Here is a 20,210-nt window from a genome sequence, read left to right on the forward strand (position 1 = left end):
GCTTTCCTTTAACAAAGCAGATCCAAGAACCTGTGTGAGCAGGCACCTTGGGGACACTGGGGTGCTTGCTGCTACAGTCACTCAAGGCAGGAACCAGCTTTATCAAAGATCAGTATTCCTAGCAGCAAAGAAGAGCTGACCAAACTCAAGAGAGAACTAATGTTGGCCATCAAGAATCCAGTAGTGGTGGATTCTGGGAACCCATTGAATAAAGTGACCAGCAGAGATACTGTGGGGAGGAACACAAGGAAAGAAAGAACAATGTAGGCCCTGTAATATTGAAGGTGTGAGTTGCATTGGCCATATGTATTCCCTCATTACCTGTTATACTCTTTAAGTTTCTGCCCACGTTTCCTATTTGTGGGGAAGGACTCCTCATAATTTTTTTTTTTGTTTTTTGGAGGGGGGAAGGCAGGGCAATTGGGGTTGGCTTACCCAAGGTCACATGGCTAGTAAGTGTTAAGTGTCTGAGGCCAGATTTGAACTCAGGTTGTCCTGACTCCAGAACCAGTGCTCTATTCACCTGCACCACCTAGTCACCCCAGGATTTCTTATGTTAATGGAGGAATATTTTGTAGCTACTATTCTTATTATGCTATATTAGTAAATGCCACTGCTTTGAATTGTGTATACTGGCTGTCTACTATGATTCTCTAGGGATTCAGCTTGTTAGTGATAATACAAGTTAGGAGAGTGCTACATATGGCTATGGGTATGTAAGCATGTGTAGAAGTATATATGTATGTAGTTGTATGTGGCACTGACACAGGCATGTGTATAATTATATATGCATAGCCACACAATACACACATATGTCTTTGTCTCCTCACCTTTTGAAAATCACTAGATTGTAGCTTCCAAGTTCTCCACTTAAAACAAAAGAACAAATGCTGAAGCAGAGGACCAAGGCCCATTTTCACTGGACTGCATATCAGTTTGGAGCAAGAAACTCCAAGGCCTCTCCTTTTACAGTACCATCTTTCAACAGACATCAACAGCAAGAGAATCAAACAAAGAATAGGGGCTCACCAAGAGAAAAGATCAACCAATGCCTTTTGAAGCAATCTCCAGTTTGTGTTCTTCACCTGAAGCTCAAATAGGCCAGTGTTTACCACATCTAACAGGCCAGAATCAATTAGAGAATGTCTATATATGCTCCAAAGTCTCTCTAAAGCTTCCATTAATGTCATCATGACTCTCCTAGAAGAAACTCAGCAAGGATGGTTCAACAGTTGGAAAATAATCAATCTAATTAACCATATTAACAACCAGAGTATCCAAAACCACTTGATCATCTCAAGAGATACAGAAAAAGCCTTGGGCAAAGTAAGGCACTCTTTTTTTTTTTTTTTTGCTAAAGAAAAAAAAACTTACAAAGTATAGGCAGAGAGGGACCTTTTTAACATCATAAAAAACATCTATAACTAAAATCAAGGATCATATTCAATGGGGATATATTAGAAACTTTTATAATTATTTGATATAATTCTAGAAATGCTAGCAACAAAAATAAGACAAGAGAAATAAAGGAATAAAGAGAGGTAAAGAGGAGATAAAGCTATATCTGCTGATTATATGATGATTATACCTAGAAACTACAAGGCAATTAATAGCTTCAGCAAAGTTGCAAGCTATAAAATAAACCATTGAAAATCAACAGCATTTCTATATAATAATAACAAAACACAAGAAGCAATAATAGAAAGGGAAATCCTATTCCAAATAACTACAAAATATGTAAAATATCTGGGGATTGACCTCCAAAATGTATAAAAAGACTTGTATAGATTCAATTAAATTACAATTTTAAAGAAATAAAGAACTATTTAAATAGTTGGAGGAATATTCAGTGCTCATGGCTAGGCTGTCTCAATATAATAAAAATGATACTATTTCCAAAGTTAATTTACACTTTTTTTTTTTGCTTTTTGGAGGGCAACTAGGGTTAAGTGCCTTGCCCAAAGTCATGTGGCTAGTAAGTGTGTCAAGTATCTGAGTCTGCATTTGAACTCAGATCTTCCTGACTCTAGGGCTGGTGTTCTATTCACTGCACCATGTAGCCACCACTAATTGACACTTTTTTAAAAAATTAAATCATTTATTTTTAGTTTTCAACATTCACTTCCATAAGTTTTAAGTTTTCTCCTTCTCTCTCCCCCCTCCCTCCCCAAGACAACTTGTAATCTGATGTGGGCTCTATACATACATTTCTACTAAACACATTTTCACATTAGTCATGTTGCATAGAATTATAACGAATGGGAAGAAGAACAATGAGAAAAAAAAACAAAATAAAATAAAACAAAAAGAGAAAATAGTCTGCTTTGTTCTATGTTCTGACTCCATAGTTCATTCTCTGGATGTGGTTGGAATTATTCATCATGTATCCTTTGGCATTTTTTTAGGTCCTTGCATTACTGAGAAGGGATAAGTCTATCAAAATCAGTCCTTGCACACTGTGGTTGTTACTATGTACAATGTTCTCCTGGTTCTGCTTCCTTCACTCAGCATCAGTTTCATATAAGTCTTTCCAGGTTTCTCTGAAGTCTGCTTGTTCATCATTTCTTTTTGTTTTGTGTTTTTGGAGGGGGGAAGGCAAGGAAATTAGAGTTAAATGACTTGCCCAAGGTCACACAGCTAGTAAGTGTGTCAAGTGTCTGAGGCCAAATTTGAACCCAGGTCCTCTGGACTCCAGGTCCAGTGCTCTATTCACGGAGCCACCTAGCCTCCCCCAGTGTTTTCTCCTTCTGTTTCGTCATTGCAGCCCAATTCTTGTTGAATTCAGTCTCTGAAGGACATGACTGATGAGTGTACTCCTAGCCCTCAAGGAACATGCTTGTCAATCTTGGGTGGGACCCTACCCAACTAGGAGACCTAACTTTTGTTTAGACTACAAACAAAATCCAGTTTGAGCAAATCTTTACCCTGGGGAGAGAAGTCCCTGTTCTTGTATCCCTCCATTAGAATTTAGGGTGACCCATCTCATGAAAGAGAAAATCAGTCAGATTGGTCTGGATGGAAATGGATTCCCCTGTTCAGATTGCTGGAGGCTACTGAGTCTCATGATCAAGCCACATTCTCAACAGGAGGAGTTGAAGATTTCTAGCCCACCTCCTCATTAAATGTCCATCAGTCAGAGTTGATTCTCATTCGTCAGGGGCATTCCCTTTCAGAACAGGTATTTAAGGATCTCAGAGTCTCCATTGGGGGTCTTTGGTTACTGAGAAAAACCACTGACCATCAATTTATTGATTGCCAGCTTGCCTAATTAATAAATTGATTTTAATTACCCAGGAACTCTGTCTCTAGGGTTTTTCATTCATTTCACCTTCTTGGGGTAGAATACAAAATCCTTGTCTTTTTTTTTTTTTTTGCTTTTTGGAGGGCAATTGGGGCTAAGTGACTTGCCCAAGATCACATAGCTAGTTTTTATGTTAAGTGTCTGAGGCCCGATCGGAAACCAGGTCCTCCTGACTCCAGGACCAGCACTCTGGTCCCTGCAGCACCTAGCTGCCCTGAAATCCTTGTCTTATAAGAGACCTTCAGTGGACTGTCCTCTTCTCTGTATTTTCACCTCTTCTTTGTTGCTAGAGTACAAATCTCTTCCCAACAATGTCCCCCTTTGTTTCTCTAAGGCATTACTGGGAAGGAGTTGTACAAAGATCATTGGATATTAGACTGGTATCACTGTGGAAGGGTCAATCAGTTTTACATTATCTAATGTAAACATTAGGTCCTGGGTGCAGATAGGTAGATAGAGAGTCAGACTTGGAATCAGGAAGACCTGAGTTGAAATCCTACTTCACACACTTTCTACCTGTGTGACCCTGGGCAAGCCACTTATCCTTTGTCTGCCTCAGTTTCCTCATCCGTAAAACAGGGTAATAACCACACCAACCTCCAAGAGTTACTATGAGTATCAAATGATGTAATATGTTAACCACTTTGCAAACTTCAAGTTGCTATATAAATTCTGACTATTATTCCAGTAGGTAATTGGCTAGAGTGAACCTACTTTTTGCCATTGCATATGCCCCATGGAAACTCTTCTGTCACTGTACTGCTGATGGGAATTGAATCATGTCCACTGCTGCTTAGGTCCATTCCTGTTCCCTTTAGGACTCACATCTGTGCTCACTGTCCTCTGGAAGGCACTTCTGGCACCTCTGCTTCCTGACCACTCTGCTAAGGTCTAATAATCCAACCCAATAAACATTTATTAAGGGCCTACTATGTGCCAGGCACTGTTCTGGGGCAGGAAAGTTGACACCACTAGGGCCTGAGTTCTTCTGACCCATGCTAATCCTGAGTAGCACCAAAGGCTTGAGAGCTACTGTACTGACCCTTTGTAGTGCCAGTGTAATATTTATAGTACCATTTATAGTACCCAATAAAGACTGTGACTATAAATATCACATGATGTTTGATTGCAAAATATACCACATTCTCCAGATAGAGGACAGAACTGAAACATTTCTTTAGACACCAGAAAACCCAATCCCAAAACCAGTAAACTGATTCCATCATAGTACCAAAGATATTCAGAAAGCATAATAATGCTGAGAGCCACAGCATCCTTCAGCCTTCCCACAAACCAATACAAGATCAATATTTACTCACAAACCTCTCTTTCTCCTTGCTTGAGCTCCTCTCTCCCCCATTGTCTGGCTAGCTCTGACCAGCTTCTGGTGGGCTCTGCTTCCCTTATGCAAACTCCTTCCACCACAGGCTCCAAGGGACTACATTCATCCTATTAGGGGATAGAGTGTATCTTCACAGCAGGGAAGCTGCTGCACCCTTTAGCAAATTCCCTCCATCACAGGCTCCATGTGATTACATTCAGCTTATTAGGGGGCAGAGTTTATTTTCAAAGCAAGGGAGGTCTTCAAACTCCCCCCTAGGTCTATTAAGAGGCAGGGAAGATCTTTAAATTCCCATTCCCATTACACCCTGATGGGGTTTGATTTCCCTCACCCCCATGGCAAGCATAACTCTATCCCTTTATGCAGCAGATTGCTGCAAGCCTACGCTGTCAACACCCACCTATATTTGTCAGGAGCACTCTGGGGGTGTTGCTACTGCTGGAGACTGACCCTGTCCTCCTATAATAGGTAAAGGACATAAAGCAACAAAGCTAGAGATAGCTCAAGGCCAGAACATGCAGTCAATCTGCCATGTACATGCAGTAACCATTTCTTCTGGGATTGGGAAAATGTGACTGGGGCCTAAGCTCTTCACTTTGCAAGGACTCATTAACTGGAAATTCAAGAGAGAGAGTTACAATCTTCATAGTTCACAATTTGGATAGAAATTTGATAAGTTAGTTGATGCAGCAGTTCTGCTTGTCCTTAGCTAATGAAATGGGATGTAATTGGCACATCTATCCATATCCCAAGTTCTAGAAACCTCTTGAAAATTAATGGTATTCCAACTAATGAACTATATAAAATGTACCATGATAAGGGGCTTAATGTCAAATGTAATAGAAGTAAGGGCTGTCCCTACAGAAGCTCCTGAACCATTGTATTCAAGTTCATCACACCTTCAGGGAGAATAGGAAATTGGCCAAGCCCCAGCTCAGATTAAAGAAATACACAGACAAGATTGCAGACTCCATATTAGTCTAATAAATTGATTTCAAATATATTAGAAAAATGGATCAAATACTGTAACCAGGGCCTTGTTAGATACTGTGGTGGAGGTCTCCCTCATTTATGGGAACCCTGATAAATTCAAGCATGGAACTCCTGTTACCATCACAGGACTTGGAGGGGCTGAAATATCAACCAGACAGGTTAAAATAACAATGAAAATTGGACAATTACCTAAGAAAGAAAATACTGTGGTTATTGTACCCATTCCTGAAATCATCATTGGAACAGATATATTGAGAGGTATGACTCTGAACTTACCTGAAGAAAGATACCAATTTGCAGTAAGGAAGATGGGAATTAATAGAGTTCTAGTGGGAAAAATAAAAATGGACCCAATCACTTTACTCGAACCTTCTGAAGTAATTACTTTCTTTTTTCTTTTGCTTTTTGGAGGGCAATTGGGGTTAAGTGACTTGCTCGAAGTCACACAGCTAGTAAGTGTGTCAAGTGTCTGAGGCCATATTTGAACTCAGGTCCTCCTGACTCCAGGGCTGGTGCTCTATTCAGTGTGCCATCTAGCCTCCCCTGAAGTAATTACTTTAAAGCAGTATAGTTTGCCAGGTGGGCAAGATGAAATTGCCAATACTATAAAGGAATATGTTGAAGCAGGGGTGCTAGTCCCTGTAACCACACAATGGAATAATCCTGTTTGGCCAGTATGAAAATTGGATGGGACGTGGAGAATGACAGTAGATTATAGACAATTGAATAAGGTGACTCCTCCCTTTTATGCTGATGTTCCAGATATTGTCACCTTAATAGAAAGGATTTAGGAATATGATGGGACTTGGTATGCAGTGATTGATTTGGCCAATGCCTTCTTCACCATTCCAATAGACTCTAAACAGTGGGACCAGTTTGCTTTACTTGGCAAGGCAGACAACATGCTTTCACCTGCTTGCCACAAGGATATCTACAAAGTCCCACTATTTGTCATAGGATTGTGACTGAACATTTGGATGAATTAAAGCTACCTGGTGTACAGCTTACCCACTGCATTGATGATATTGTGATACAGGGGAAAAAATATAAGAGATGTAGAGAAGAGTTCAACACTTTTGATTGAACATATGAAAAGCAAAGGGCAGGAAATTAACCCCACAAAGATTCAAGGACCAGCTCAAAATGCAAAATTTTGGGGAACAGTGGAATAAGGGACTGTGAGAGATTCTGCCACAAGTCCAACAAAAGATTCAGGATTTTCCTATCCCTACTAATAAGAAAGAGACCCAAAAGTTTATAAGATTATTTGGATATTGGTGACATCACATTCCATACCTGGGACAGATTTTGAAACCCTTATAATAAAGTTACCAGGAAGAAATATGAATTTGATTGGGAACTTGAGCAGAGTAAAGCTTTTGAGGAAGCCAAACTGCTATACAATAGGCTCTAGATTTATGGCCTATGCAAAATGGTTTGGTGGAATTAAAAGTGACTATACAGGATGATTATGCAAACTGGAGTTTATGGAAGAAACAACAAAGCCGAAATGTACCTTTAGGATTTTGGTCCAGGAAACTTCCTTCATCTGGAGTGCAATATACACCTTTTGAAAAGCAGTTGTTAGCTGTGTCTTGGGCTTTGGTAAAGACTAAACAACTGACTCTGTGCCATGAAGTGACATTAAGGCCTGGAATCCTGATTATGACCTGGGTAAATGAGTACACCAGCTTCTCACAGAATTGAACATGCCCAAGAGGCCAGCATAATTAAATGGAAGTGGTATATTCAAAATAGAGCTAAAACTTGCATAAGTGAAGTTTCTGCCCTACATAAATCTATAGCTAACATCGATAGTGAGGGACATGATACATCCTCTGAACCAAGGCAACAGTTGGTACAATCCTTGGTAAGATGGAATGATGGATATGATGAACTAACTGAAAAAGAGAAGGAAACATGCATGGTTTACTGATGGGACAGCGAAATATTTGTAACAAAATAGACATTGGAAAGCAGTAGCCTATAACCCACATACTAGAAGGACTTTGGAAAGTACTGAGATAGGTGGAAGTAGCCAATATGCTGAACTTATGGCAGCACCTCAAGCCATCAAAACAAAACAAGGAGGACAGTGTCATATATTCACTGATTCATGGGCGGTAGCTAATGGGTTAGCTACATGGATGCCCATGTGGAAAAATCAAAATTGGGAAATTCATGGTAAACAAGTCTGGGGCAAAGAATTATGGGAAGATATATGGGACATGTCTTTGATTACTGATTTGTCAGTTTTTCATGTAGATGCTCACATAGCCCTCACCACGCCAGAACATGAGTACAATGCTCAAGCTGATCGACTAGCGAAGATTGCTACTGAACATATCATCCCTACTTTGACAGCAACTGATGAACCAGTATTAGCAAAATGGGTCCACCAAATGGCCAGTGATTTAGGGGTTCAGGCCACACACCAGTGGGCACAAGATTGAGGTATTAGTATCTCTCATTCATTGTTAAAACAGCAGAAGAATGTCATATACGTCAATTGGAAAAGGAGCAAACTATTCCTTGGGTAGTAACTGGGGAGACAGCAAGAGGAAAAGCCCCATCCTAAATCTGGCAAATAGATTATATTGGTCCCCCACCCTAAGAAAAAGGATGTAAATTTATATGTACTTATGTTGACACCTATTCAGGTGTACTGGTGGCTTGTCCTTATAAGAATGCAACCCAGAAAAGCACCTGTAAAACTCTAGATCTCATAAGTCTATGTTATGGAACCCCAATGCAGATTCAAAGTAATAATGGGTCACATTTCAAAGGTAATGAAATTAAGAGATATTGTATATTAAACAATATAGAATGGATATATCATATTCCATATTATCCATAAGCATCTGGGTTAATTGAAAGAATGAATGGATTATTGAAAGAACAGTTAAGAAAGTTAAGTTCTAATAATTTATATCAACATTGGAAAGATTTATTCACTGCTTTACGTAATTTGAATAATAGACCATTGGGAGAAAGTATGCCTCTAGCAAGAATGATGACCCCAAATCTGCAAATTAGAAAACAGGAGGCACATAAGGTCCCAAATATTGAGTACTGGGCTGTGAGGCAAGATGTCCCAGCACCGTATCTGGGAACACCTGATTTGGCAGGATATGATTTACATTGTTTAGAAGACTTTTGGTTGGATAGAAAAGGGATAAGAAACATCTCTACTGGGATATGTATGAGAATCCCTAAAAATCATTTTGGATGGATATTATCCAAATCAGGCTTAGCACATTATGTATTGGCTGGAATAATAGATTTTAATTATCAAGGAGAAATTATTTTAACATTGCAAAATTTGGGGTGAAGAACCCATACAGTTTTGTAAAAATGATAGAATAGTTCAAGTGATTATTATTCTTTGTGAAACAATACCACTTATGAAAACCGACCCTCCTTCTGAAATAACTATCAGAGGAACTAAAGAATTTGGTTCTACTAATAGAATAAAATTGGGAGCTAAAGTATGGGTAAAGCAGAAACCAGATGGTGTTCCGAAGGCTGCAGAGATTATAGCACATGGGAAAGACAATACCATAGCTGTTGTTTATTCAGGAGAAGATGATTGTCAAATTGTGCCCTTAACTCATATATTCTACCATGAATGAGGTTATGATAGTGAGTTCATGGTCTCCAGAGGCATGGTTGACCCTATATTTGTTTCTTTTTGACTTTTTTGTCTGTTAAACTTGTTTGCGAGATTTGCTTTCTGCAGAATTGGTACCCTCCACCTGCAGATGACTGATCGCTTAAGCTGGATGTCACCCCCTGTCCATGACTGTGATGAGCCACTTCCAGACCTGGCATTGACCAAGTTTCAGATGACAACTAAAGAACTGACCTTTCAAATGGGACCTCTTGAACCTGGCATTGACTAATCTCTGGATGAGAGCTAAATAACTGAACTCTTGAATGGGACTTCTTGGGGCAGGGAGAGCTATACGTCCAATTTCAGCTTAAAGTAGCTTTGGAGAGGAGACCTTCACCTCTTTTTTTTTTTTTTAAAGCAATCGGGGTTAAGTAACTTGCTCAAGGTTACATGACCAGTTATTTCTGGGTGTGGTTCTGAGTATCTGAGCCCAGATTTGATCCAGGTCATCCCGACACTGGAGCTGGTGCTCTTACTCACTGAGCCACTTGGCTGCCCCTAAGCAATCGAGGTTAAGTAACTTGCTCAAGGTTACATGGCCAGGTATTTCTGGGTGTGGTTCTGAGTATCTGAGCCCAGATTTGATCCAGGTCATCCCGACACTGGAGCTGGTGCTCTTACTCACTGAGCCACCTGGCTGCCCCTAAGCAATCGGGGTTAAGTAACTTGCTCAAGGTTACATGACCAGTTATTTCTGGGTGTGGTTCTGAGTATCTGAGCCCAGATTTGATACAGGTCATCCCGACACTGGAGCTGGTGCTCTTACTCACTGAGCCACTTGGCTGCCCCTAAGCAATTGAGGTTAAGTAACTTGCTCAAGGTTACATGGCCAGGTATTTCTGGGTGTGGTTCTGAGTATCTGAGCCCAGATTTGATCCAGGTCATCCCGACACTGGAGCTGGTGCTCTTACTCACTGAGCCACCTGGCTGCCCCTAAGCAATCGGGGTTAAGTAACTTGCTCAAGGTTACATGATCAGTTATTTCTGGGTGTGGTTCTGAGTATCTGAGCCCAGATTTGATCCAGGTCATCCCGACACTGGAGCTGGTGCTCTTACTCACTGAGCCACCTGGCTGCCCCTAAGCAATTGAGGTTAAGTAACTTGCTCAAGGTTACATGGCCAGGTATTTCTGGGTGGGTGCTAAGTGTCTGAGCCTGGGATTCGATCTCCAGGTCATCCCAACACTGGAGCCGGTGCTCTTACTCGCTGTGCTACCTGGCCACCCTGAGACCTTCGCCTCTTACCCCAAGATTTTGAGCCCCATTCATTCGAGGGGGGAAGGATGGGGTGCTTGTGCCCAAGCCCCCACCCTAAGCTATAATTTTATGTGCAAAGTTTTTCTATTATCCCTTTTATATTGTTGCAAAGTTCTGTTGACATCAGTTTTCCACCAGTTACCCTTAAATTCTCATTTATTGTTAAAGTATTTTTGCTATGTAAGGAACATGAAGGATCTTGGGCCAAATGTAATGAGAATGGGAATTTGAAGATCTTCCCTGCCCCTTAATAGACCTAGGGGGGAGTTGGAAGACCTCCCCAGCTTTGAAAGTAACCTCTGCCCCCTAGTAGGCTGAATGTAATCACATGGAGCCTGTGATGGAGGGAATTTGCTGAAGGGTGCAGCAGAGCCACAGGAAGCTTCCCTGCTGTGAAGATACACTCTATCCCCTAATAGGCTAAATATAGTCACATGGAGCCTGTGGTGGGAGAAGTTTTGCTGAAGGGAAGCAGAACCCACAGGAAACTGGTCAGAGCTAGCCAGACAATGGGGGAGAGAGGAACTCAGGCAAGGAGATAGAGAGATTTGTGAATAGATATTGATCTTGTATTGGTTTGTGGGAAGGCTGAAGGATGCTGTGGCTCTCAGCATTATTATGCTTTCTGAATATCTTTGGTACTATGATGGAATCAGTTTACTGGTTTTGGGATTGGGTTTTCTGGTGTCTAAAGAAATGTTTCAGTTCTGTCCTCTATCTGGAGAATGTGGTATATTTTGCAATCAAACGTCATGCCATATTTATAGTCACAGTCTTTATTGTGACCATGAGTGCTGTAAATATTGCATTGGTACTACACGATAGTGAGGGGTCATTCAACAAGAACATGCATTGAGGACACCTTTGAATTGATTCAGCTGACAGAAGATTCTTTTCCTTGAGTTACTCAATGTGATCCATCAGTTAAGCTCAGAGCTCCTTGTGACTACTCAGGTAACAAGGAAATGATGTCAACAGTCTGAACTTTTAATCTCTTGAGCTAAGTAAGTCTGGAGGTTGGCTATCTTTCATGGGAGAAGGAATTGGGATATTGTTCCTACCATAGGGGTTGATTGTTGGGATAATGGCCTTTAGAAGATGGGATCAAAGGGGTGGAGCCAAGATGGCAGAGTAGAAACAGGACTTCCATATGGCTCTGGCTCCCACCACCTCCAATACATATAAAAAAATGACTCTAAACAAATTTTAGAGCTATATAACTTACAAAGTGACAGAAACAAATCTCCCACTGAAGGCAGCCTGGTAGTCCGGCAGAAAGGGTTTATTGCACTGGCCTGGTAGCAGAGCACAGTCCCACATGAGCGGTGTGGTTCCAGCTCCAGGGTGGCCCCAACCAGGAGCAGCCAGTACAGACTTCAGGAAAGTGAATCACCTGCAGCTGTGGCAGTTTCCTGACTTCTCAACCCATAAATGCCAAAGTAAAAGGTCAGTCAGGAACTCTGTTTGAAGAGGGGGTCAGAAGAGCATGGTCCGGCCCCTGCCCTCCAGGGCAAGAAATGGCAGAGGTGCAGTGACTGCAGCCACTGCTGCCTGTCTGCTTCCAGAGCTCCTGGCCTGCAGATCATGGGGGACCAAGTGACCAGAGAGTAATTGCTCTTGCTTTGTCTTGCTTGGATCTTGGTCTTGGGTGGTGGTCCTGGGGTTTGTAGCCAGTATGCTGGAGCTGGTGGGGGCTGCAGAAAAGGGCGCCCTCCTAATAGATCTGGCAGCTGCAAAAACCCTAGCTATTTGGGACAAAACTCTCCATTCTGAAAGCAGAGTTCTACCATGGCAAAGAGCTTAAAAGTCAAGTAATTGACTGGCATCATGAACAAGCAGAGGAAATGCAATCCTACCATATATTCCTTTTTTGGGGACAAAAAGGATCAAAGCATAGAATGGGAGGAAGACAATGAAGTCAGAACTCCTGCATCAAAAGCTCCCAAGAAAATATGAATTGGATACAGGCCATGGAGGAGCTCAAGAAAGATTTTGAAAATCAAGTAAGAGAAGTGGAGGAAAAGTTGGGAAGAGAAATGAGAATGATGAAAGAAAATCAAGAAAAGTGAGTCAACAGCTTGACTGAAGAAAATAACAGTTTAAAAATTAGACTAACACCTTAAAAATTAGACTAACTCAAATGACAAAAGAGGCCCAAAAAGCCAATGAGGAGAAGAATGCCTTAAAAAGCCAAATTGGCCAGATGAAAAAGGAATTTCAAAAACTCACTGAAGAGAATAATTCCTTCAAAATTAGATTGGAGCAAATGGAAGCTAATGACTTCATGAGAAATCAAGATACTGTAAAACAGATCCAAACAAATGAAAGAATAGAAGGCAATGTGAAATATCTCATTGGAAAAACCACTGACCTGGAAAATAGATCCAGGAGAGATAATTTAAAAATGGTTGGACTACCTGAAAGCCATGATTGAAAAAAAGAGCCTAGACACCATCTTTCAAGATATTATCAAGCAAAATTGCCCTGATATTCTAGAACCAGAGGGCAAAATAGAAATAGAAAGAATTCACTATTCACCTCTTGAAAAAGATCCCAAAAAGAAAACTCCTAGGAATTTTATAGCAAAATTCCAGAGTTCCCAGGGCAAGGAGAAAATATTGCAAGCAGTCAGAAAGAAACAATTTGAGTATTGTGGAAACACAATCAGGATAACACAAAAGACCTAGCAGCTTCTACATTAAGGGATTGAAGGGGTTGGAATATGATATTCTGGAGGTCAAAGGAGCTAGGACTAAAACCAAGAATCACCTACCCAGCCTAACTGAGTATAATGCTTCAGGGAAAAATATGGTCATTCAATTAAATAGAGGATTTTCATACATTCTTTTTTTTTTTTTTAAAGCAATCGGGGTTAAGTAACTTGCTCAAGGTTACACGGCCAGTTATTTCTGGGTGTGGTGCTGAGTATCTGAGCCCGGATTTGATCCAGGTCATCCCAACACTGGAGCCGGTGCTCTTACTCGCTGAGCCACCTGGCCGCCCCTAAGCAATTGGGGTTAAGTAACTTGCTCAAGGTTACACGGCCAGGTGTTTCTGGGTGGGTGCTAAGTGTCTGAGCCCAGGGGATTCGATCTCCAGGTCTATCTCAACACTGGAGCTGGTGCTCTTACTCGCTGTGCTACCTGGCCGCCCCGATTTTCATACATTCTTGATGAAAAAACCAAAGCTGAGAAGAAAATTTGACTTTCAAATACAAGAAGCAAGAAAAGCATGAGAAGGTAAACATGAAAAAGAAATCATAAGGAACTTATTAAAGCTGACCTATTTACATTCCTACATGGAAAAACGATAATCATAACTCATAAGACTTTTCTCAGTATGAGGATAGTTGAAGGGAATATATATATATATATATATATGTATGTATGTATAGGAGGGTCTATATGTGTAGAAGATGGGATCAAAGATGCATATAGAACCATTGATTTTGGTGAAGATAATGCTCTCCTCCTCGTCTTCTTCCTCAGTGACTAAGATAAAGGAGGAAATGATAGTGGATGAGGTCTAGAAGTTGTCAGATAAAGAAGGTGAAAGGGAGAGCTTTTGGTGAATAGTCTCACTTTTTCAGGTAGAGGATAAGGCAAGGATCTTAGCTGAGAAGGGGGATGGGAAGCTTGAGGAAATAAGAAAGGTTTGTAGAAGCTATTATAGAGAGTGGGATGGGGAACCAATTAGGGAAAAGTAAAAGGATTGTCTCACTGTAGTAAGAGCCCATAGGACAAAATCAATTAGTAGTGAATCATGTCAGCACTGTCATCTAACTTCTAGTTCCAAGCAATGGCACATGAGTAGGAGGGGAGGAGTTTAATGGTGCGAGTAACCCAGGGTTGGAGTTTTTAGTGGTGATAGGATGAGGAAACAAGAGATTTTGAAATAGTAGACAGTGTAAAGTTGAACTGGTTTGATGAAGGATTGAGAGTAGAAATGGAAGAGAGCATAGTCAAAGCAAGGATGATGATTTGGCAAGGTAGTAATGAGTAGAAAGATTGTAAATCATAGTAAAGACAAAGAATAGGTTTGGAAGGAGGATCCTTCCAAATGATCAGAGGAAGGGATTGAAGAAATCTTGATATGAAAGTAGAACACTTATGGGTGAAGATAAGATGAAGGATATGACACTTTCAGGATGTAGATGAGGTGGAGTGTAGAAGTAGGTCATGGTAATTGAGCAGACTGAAGAATTTGGAAGCTAAGGTATCTGAGAAAATATTAATGTGTATACTGAATTTTCCTAGAACGAAGGAAGGAGTTCAGGAGAGGGAGATTGTGAGCCCGGTATTAAAGCCATTGAAAAAGGGTCTGTATTGGGTGATAAATTTGGATAAAGAACCTTGAAGGGGATGTTGTTGAGCAATGGCAGTAGGGGGAGAGCCTACTCTCCAAGAAGGCACAAAGGGAAGTGGCATAGAGAGAAATGAGTATTCTGAGTCCACCACTGGGACCAATAAGTCAGGGGATATTTTCCTACTGAAAAGAAAGACCTGGGATGTCATGTCATCTTAGAATAACCAGATTTCTGTGAGAACCAGAAGATGTTGGGAACATGAAATCAAAATGCCTAAAATGAGGTTAAGTTGATCTAAATGAAAGAAATCACAGGTCCAGGACAAAAAAAAGTGGTTCCAGGGACATATATGAATAGAAAGGAAGGTGGGTTGGTTATGCAGTGAGAGTAGTGGGAGGGTATCTTTACCCTTGGAAGCTGTGGAGGATGTGACTTTCTTTGGACACCTTCCGCTATCCTATACATAACACTTAGTCCCTACATAGAGTCATCATTTAAAATGCTTCCAGATAGGAGAGAAGTCAAGATGGTGGATTAGGGGCAGCCACCCAGCTGAACTCTCCTAACATTCCCCTTCAAAAAACGTTAAAATAATACCTCAAATCAAATTTTGCATTGGCAGAATCAACAAGGTTGGGGTCAGATTTTTTCCAGCCTAAGAAAACTTAAGAGGTTGGCAGAAGTCTGTGGTACCAGGGTGGAAGCCTATCCAGAGCTCACACAGGTGGCAGCAGCAACAGCAGCCAGAGTGGTAGCAGCAACTTCAAGAACTCTCATCCCAGAGATTGTAAAGAGGTCAGAAAACTGCTCAGAAAGAAATTAGAGGGACCATTTGCTAAGACTGGATACATCTGACATTGATCGACAACTCTACTGCCCATACACAGTTTTAAGTTGAAGTTCTAGGGCAGAGGAAAACATTGGTGGTCAGTCACAAGGGAGCAGAGGCTCTGGTCACAGTAGGAGTGCTAGGGTTTGTGGTTACAGGGAACCAGGAACCCTTCCTGTGTAAAGACTAGAGTGCAGACTAGGAGAGCAGTGATCACATCTCTCCCAGGATCACACCATCTTAGAAATGCCCAAAACTTATTGATCCATAGAACAAGCTCTGAAAACAACAGCACAAAAAAGCTTGAAGCTTGGAACAGTTCTTTCCTATCCCTATGTGAGCAAAACCCAGCTTTAACATGAAATTCAAAGTTAAGAAATAGGCTGAAAAGATGAGCAAACAACCGAAAAGGAATTTGATCATAAAAAACAATGACAGTAGCAGAGAAGACCAAGATATAAACTTTGAAGAAGACAACAATGTGAATATAGCTATAAAAGAGCCACAAAGAAAAATGCTAATTGAACCCAAACCCAACAAGAATTTCTGGAAGAGTTAAAGAAAGAGATAAGTCATACAGGAAAAACTGGGAAAAGAAATGAAACTGATACAAGAAAATTATGGAAAGAGAACTTGGTCAAAAGAGGTACAAAAATACTAAAAAAAAAATAACATCTTAAACAAAAAAAGAATGAGGGCAGCTAGGTGGCACAGTGAGTAGAGCACCAGCCCTGGAGTCAGGGGGACCTGGGTTTGAATCTGGCCTCAGACACTTGACACGAATGCACAAAAAACTAGCTGTATGACCTTGGGCAAGTCACTTAACCACAGTTGCCCTACCCTCCCCCCTCCAAAAAGAAAAAAAAAGAACTTCCCAAGCGATAAGAGGAAAAAAAATCCCCTGAAAAGAACTTCATAAAAACCAGAATTGCCCAAGTGGGAAAGGACATAAAATATCTCACTGAAAAAAGTAATTTCTCTTTTTTTTTGTTTTTGTTTTTTTAATTTTTTGCTTTTTGGAGGGCAATTGGGGTTAAATGACTTGCCCAAAGTCACATGGCTAGTGTCTGAGGCTGGATTTGAACTCAGGTTCTCCTGACTCCAGGACCACTGCTCTATTCACTGAACCACCTAGCTGCCCCAAAAAGTAATTTCTTTAAAATTAGAGTTGGGCTAGTGGAAGCTAATGACTTTATGGGATATCAAGAACAATAAAACAAAGTCAAAAGCATGAAAAATGGAAGAAAATGTGAAATATGTCATCAGACCTGAAAAACAGATTAGGGAGAGATAATTTGAAAATTATTGAACTACCTGAAAGTCATGATAAAAACAAAAGAGTCTAGACATCATATTTCAAGAAATTATCAAGGAAAATTGCCCTGATATCCTAGAACCAGAGGGTAAAATAGAAATTGAAAAAATTCACTTACCACTTCCTGAAAGAATTCCTAAAATGAAAACTTCCAGGAATATTATAGCCAAATTCCAGAGCTCCCAAATCAAAGATAAAATACTTCAAGCAGCCATAAAGAAACAATTCAAATATTGTGGAGCCACAGTTAGGATCACGCAAGATTTAGCAGCTTTCATGTTAAAGGAGAGGAGGGCTTGGTATATGATATTCTGAAATGCAAAGGAGCTAGGATTATAACCAAGAACAACCTACTCAGCAAAATGAAATTAATCTTTCAGGAGAAAAAAAAATGATCATTCAGTGAAATAGAGGACTTTCCAGCATTCCTGATGAAAAGACCAGAGCTGAATAGAAAATCTGACATTCAAACAAAAGACTCAAGAGAAACATAAAAAGGCAAACATGAAAGAGTGAGCAAAAGGAACTTCAAAAAAATAAATCATTTACATTCCTATATGAGAAATTGATACATGTAACTCCTAAGAACTTTATCGTCAGGGCAGTTAAAAGGGGTTTACATAGACAGAGAGCATGAATGTGAGCTGATAATGCTAGAATGATCTCCAAAAATAATGAAGGGATGAGAAAGAGGGATGCACTGGGAGAAGGGGGAAGGGAGAGGTAGAATGGGGAAAATTTTCTCACATAAAAGATGTGTTCAAGGAAGAACTTTCACAATGGAAGGGAAAATAGGGGGGAATGGGCACAGCTTGAACCTCACTCATAGGAATTGGTCCAAAGAGGGAAGAATATATAGACTCAGCTCTATACAGAAATGCAACTTACTCAATAGGTAAAAAAGAGGGGAAGAGGATAAGAGAAAGTTGGCAATGATAAAAGGGAGGGCAGATTAAGGGAGTGATTAGAAGCAAAATAGACTTTTGAGGAGGTGGGATAGGATAAACAGAGAAAAGAAGAAAAAGAAAATTGCATGGAAGGAAATATGTAGTTAGTAATCATAACTGTGAATGTGAATGGGATAAGCTCACCCATAAAACAGAAGCCACAGAATGAATTAGAAACCAGAATCCAACAATATGTTGTTTACAAGAGACACACTTGAAACAAGACACACACACAGACTTTAAAATGGTGCAGAATATATTGCATTTCAGCTGAAGTAAGAAAGGAAGGGGTAATGATAATTATCTCAATCAAAACAAAAGCAAAAATAGATCCAATTAAAGAGATAATCAGGGAAACTGCATTATGCTAAAAGGTACCACAGACAATGAAGTAATATAAAAAATTTTTATAGGAAGTTTCTCTAATAAAGGTCTCATTTCTCAAATCTATACTGAGTGTAGAAGTGAGTCAAATTCATAAAAATGAAAGCCTTTCTCCAGTTGATAAATGGTTGAAGGATACAAACAGGCAGTTTTCAGAAGAAGAAATCAAAGTTAACTATGGTTGTATGAATAAATGTTCTAAATCACTATTAATTAGAGAAATGCAAATTAAAACAATTCTGAGGTACCACCTCACACCTATCAGAAATGAGAAATGATAGAGGGGATGTGTGAAAAATAGGTATATTAATGAATTGTTGGTGGAGTAGAGAACTGATCTAACCATTCTGAAGAACAATTTGGAACTATGCCCAAAGGTCTATAAAAATATGCATACCTTTTGACCTACCACTATTATGTCTATATCCCAAATAGATCAAAGGAAAAGGAAAAAGACCTATGTGTACAAAAATATTTATAGTAACTTTTTTTGGTGGTGGCAAAGAATAGGAAATCAAGGGGATGCTCATCAATTGAGGAATGACTGAACCAGTTGTGGCACATCATTGTGATGGAGTACTATTTCGCTATAAGAAATGACATGGGTTGTGGTTTCAGAAAAACATGGCAAGACATATGAACAGATACAAAGTGAAGTAAGAACTAGGAGATCATTGTACACAATAAGAGCAATATTGCAATAATGATCTACTGTGAAAGATTGTCTACTCTGACTCATGCAATGATTTAAGAAAACTCCAAAGGATTCATAATGAAAAAATGTTCTCTACCTCTAGAGAGAGAACTGATAAACTCTAAGTGCAAATGAAAATATAGTTTTCTTATTTTCTTTATTTTTCTTGCTTTTTTGAGATATGGCTAATATAGAAATACGTTAGTAATATAGATGTATGATTTCACATGTATAGTTCATATACTGCTTGTCTTCTCAATGGGTGGGGGAGGGGTGTGAGGGAGGGAGAAAATTTGGAACTCAAAATTTAAAAAGAAAATAATGTTAAAAATAAATGTTTTAAAATGCTTTTAGTTAAGAATAGTTGAAGACTCAAAATAAATATTCTGCACATATTTTAAAATATTTTTCCCAATTACATGTAAAAACAATTTCTAACATTCGTTTTTTAAAAAATGAGTTCCAAATTCTCTCCCTCCTTCTCCCCCCCCCAGTAAGCAATTTGACATAGGTTAAACATGTCTGCACATATTTTAAAAGATTCCATTTATGGGGTCAGGTTTAAGTCACTCCTGAACTTAGCCCATGGCCATTGTCACATCTGAAACATCTTCAGTGAGAACTTATGCTTTTTTCCCCAAAACTTAATTTTCCCTATTACTTTCGAGGGAACCACCATCCTCATAGTCACCCAAGTTCATAGCTTTGGTGTTGAGGTTTCATAATGTGTTGTGGTGGAACTGTCTCAAAGAATTCGCTCAAACTACCTCCATTCCAAGTATAGGCATTTATTGAGATTGATGCCTCTCATGAAGTGGGTTAATTTCCAAGAGGAACCAGCAACTTTAGAGAAAGCAAGATAGGTTTTTATAGGGTAAAGATGCAATTACATAACAGAAATTATGAATATTAAAAAGGCAGATGTTGAGGAATTAGGTGATAGGGGAGGGGTCCCAGTTACAGTGGAACTGTGCATGTGATTATGCATACAGAAAAACCAATTTGGGGGGCATTTATGCATGATGATGATATTATAATAAGCCTCTCTATGTCACAAGTTCATTCAAAGAACAGCTTTTGCTATTACTGAGCAAGTACCTACTTAGGGAAAGTCCCTTCCATCCTTCCATTGTTTTGGGGTCTACATCCTGCTTGAGCATCTGAGTGGTG

This window comes from Petaurus breviceps, unplaced genomic scaffold, assembly GCF_028583685.1.
Source record: "Petaurus breviceps papuanus isolate PSGF00001 unplaced genomic scaffold, PetGlider_PUasm1.0 37, whole genome shotgun sequence".
NCBI lineage: Eukaryota > Metazoa > Chordata > Mammalia > Diprotodontia > Petauridae > Petaurus > Petaurus breviceps.